Source organism: Saccostrea echinata, unplaced genomic scaffold (assembly GCF_033153115.1).
Source record: "Saccostrea echinata isolate AGI-Se365-2 ecotype Australia unplaced genomic scaffold, CSIRO_AGI_Sech_v1 ptg000211l, whole genome shotgun sequence".
Taxonomy (NCBI): Eukaryota; Metazoa; Mollusca; class Bivalvia; order Ostreida; family Ostreidae; genus Saccostrea; species Saccostrea echinata.
In genome coordinates this window covers 1-3,318 of record NW_026889960.1, presented here as the reverse complement: position 1 = coordinate 3,318, position 3,318 = coordinate 1, and the positions used below count along the sequence as shown (strand labels likewise).

At 35.9% G+C, this 3,318-nt stretch overlaps 1 long non-coding RNA gene across 1 annotated transcript; it reads left to right on the top strand.

Annotated features, from left to right (window-relative positions):
* Positions 1–376: 376 nt before the first annotated feature.
* LOC133177713 (uncharacterized) lies at positions 377–1,456 on the top strand. The gene is made up of 2 exons (XR_009719819.1): positions 377–524; positions 1,345–1,456. It is a non-coding gene; the product is annotated as an uncharacterized LOC133177713 (long non-coding RNA).
* Positions 1,457–3,318: the final 1,862 nt, after the last annotated feature.

The following is a 3,318-nucleotide window of genomic DNA, read 5'->3' as shown; positions in this document are numbered from 1 at the left end:
GTTATGTAATATATGTTGTCAGACAAAAGAGATTTTAAAAGAGCTAAATTTCTCATATTTAGAGTGACCTTGACCTTTGACCTTGAACAAATTTTGAAGTCAAACGACGAAAAATCCAATGCAGTTAGTTTCGTGTCTCTACGATGAATCGTTTTAATTTTTTTCATCATACGTAAAGAAGAAAAACTTTCAGGGGCAATAACTCATCAAAGTGCTGGATCTATCATTTCGCAATGCAAGATCGAAAAGTCTTCTCAAGTAGTCGAAGACATCGGTGAAGGTTTCGTAACTCTAGGGTTTACGGTTTCGGAGGAGTAGCGATAACAAGGTTTTATTGCGAAAGGGGTTATAACTCCTCGAGGGTTCAAAGTTCTTATACGCAGGGTCAACTGCAAAAATCTTTTACGAAGTACATTCTTATGGACCATGAATCTTTTCGATAAATCTTGAAACTCAAAAACACGTGGCGGAAAAATAATAATAATAATAAACAGAACAATTTCAATAGGACTTTCCACAGAAAGGTGGAAAGCCCTAATAAGATGAAAGAGACATCAAAAGCACTGACTTTTTCATGTTTTGAATGACCTTGACCTTTGACCTTGACCTAAATTTCAAGGTCAAAGTCCCTAAAGTAGTCGAAGACACTGTCGAAGGTTTCGCATCTCTACGGTCAATGGTTTCGGAGGAGTAGCGATAACAAGGTTTTTCCCACAAGGGCAAGAACTTTTTAATGCATCAGGCTCTACGGGTTAAAAAGAGAAATTCATAAACAGTTTTATAAGGACATTTGATATATTTGATGTTATGTAATACATGTTGTAAGACAAAGGAGATATAAAAAGAGCTATAATTCTCATATTCAGAGTGACCTTGCCCTTGACCTTGAACAAATTTTGAAGGTTAAATGATGAAAAAGCCATTGCAGTTGGTTTCGTGTCTCTACAATTAATCGTTTTAATTTTTTTCATTATACGTGAAGAACAAAAACTTTCAGGGGGCAATACTTGATCAAAGTGCTGGATCTATCATTTGGCAATACCAAGATTGAAAAGTATTCTCAAGTAGTCGAAGACATCGGTGAAGGTTTTGTAACTCTAGGGTTTACGGTTTCGGAGGAGTAGCGATAACAAGCAATTCTTGCGAAAGGGGCAATAACTGCGAAAGGGGTCATAGGTTATATGCGTTGGGTCAAATTTGTTCATAACTTTTTATGACCTTTACGATGAAGAAGAAATCTTTTCGATAAACCTCGAAACAAAAAATCAGCGGAAGAAAAATAATAAGAAGAAGAAGAAGAAGAAGAATAAACAGAAGAAAATCAATAGGTCTTTCCACAGAAAGGTGGAAAGACCTAATAAAAACACTAGTAGACTAATTGTTCACAGAACAATTAGAGGTCTTTCCACCTTTTTAAGTGTTTCCATGTAATTTGGGCTGTAAAAAAAGAAGAAAACTGAAGGGGGGAAAAAAAAAAAAAATTGTTCTTCCAGCAGGGATCGAACTCGGAACCCTTAGCTTGAAAAGGCAGGCGCGCTAACCACTACGCCACCAATTCCGATGAAGATTTATGCAGTAAACTACCTATTCAAGAATAAAAAATTGTTGTACAACGTAGTTATCGGAATTGAATAGTTTTGAGAAACATGTTTCCATATCATTTGGCTTACAAAAGAACAGAAGAAAGAAAGAAAGAAGAAGAAGAAGAAAAAAGCAACAAAATAATAAAAAATCAAAAATTCGTATTTTGCTATAGATTTATTGTCGGGCTCGTTTCTCTATAGAGTTCAAAAGGTCTTTGCGCATCTCCAAAAAAGATGTTTTTTTTTTTTTTTTTTTTTTTTTTTTTTTTGCGATTTAGGGGCCAATTTTTCTCTCTTTCCCCTTCTCTCTTCCTTTCTCTTCTTCTTCTTCTCTCTCTCTCTCTCTCTCTCTCTCTCTCTCTCTCTCTCTCTCTCTCTCTCTCCTTTTTTCTTTTTGCTTCCGTGTTGATGGCATTTGTTTACATATAGTTACCATGGAAGTACAATGCATGCATGACATGTGTTTTACTGTGCATATCGTAATTCTATTTTTGTGCACTGTGCATTCGAAGGTTTAATTTGAGGTGTTAAATGTTCTGATTTAGTTAGACTACTTAGAAAAGTGCCGATGAAATAAATCGGACTCGAGGCCAATGGTATGTAGGTCGTCATATAGGAAAACATGGATTGGACTCAAAGCGACCTGACTGCGGATCCTAAGATTGTTGCAGGCTCAGTAAGAAGATTCCTGAATGAAACAAGCTTCCATGTGGGTTATATTAAATGCAGCTATGATAAATAAAATGTTCTACATGCATTTTAAGAAGAAAACAAGATAATTAAAGCGTGGAATAGTTTATTTCATACATTTATATTGGTTTAACCCCCCCCCCTTTTCATATATTCCGTATTTCTCGTATTTTGGATGACCTTTGACCTTGACCTAAATTTCAAGGTCAAAGTTTCTAAAGTAGTCGAAGACACTGTTGAAGGTTTCGCATCTCTACGCTCAATGGTTGTGGAGGAGTAGCGATAACAAGGCTTTTGGCACAAGGGGCAAGAAATTTTTAATGCGTCGGGCTAAGGGGTTGAAAAAGTGAAATCTGAAAATAGTTTTAAAAGGACATATGATGTATTTAATGTTATGTAATATATGTTGTCAGACAAAAGAGATTTTAAAAGAGCTAAATTTCTCATATTTAGAGTGACCTTGACCTTTGACCTTGAACAAATTTTGAAGTCAAACGACGAAAAATCCAATGCAGTTAGTTTCGTGTCTCTACGATGAATCGTTTTAATTTTTTTCATCATACGTAAAGAAGAAAAACTTTCAGGGGGCAATAACTCATCAAAGTGCTGGATCTATCATTTCGCAATGCAAGATCGAAAAGTCTTCTCAAGTAGTCGAAGACATCGGTGAAGGTTTCGTAACTCTAGGGTTTACGGTTTCGGAGGAGTAGCGATAACAAGGTTTTATTGCGAAAGGGGTTATAACTCCTCGAGGGTTCAAAGTTCTTATACGCAGGGTCAACTGCAAAAATCTTTTACGAAGTACATTCTTATGGACCATGAATCTTTTCGATAAATCTTGAAACTCAAAAACACGTGGCGGAAAAATAATAATAATAATAAACAGAACAATTTCAATAGGACTTTCCACAGAAAGGTGGAAAGCCCTAATAAGATGAAAGAGACATCAAAAGCACTGACTTTTTCATGTTTTGAATGACCTTGACCTTTGACCTTGACCTAAATTTCAAGGTCAAAGTCCCTAAAGTAGTCGAAGGACACTGTC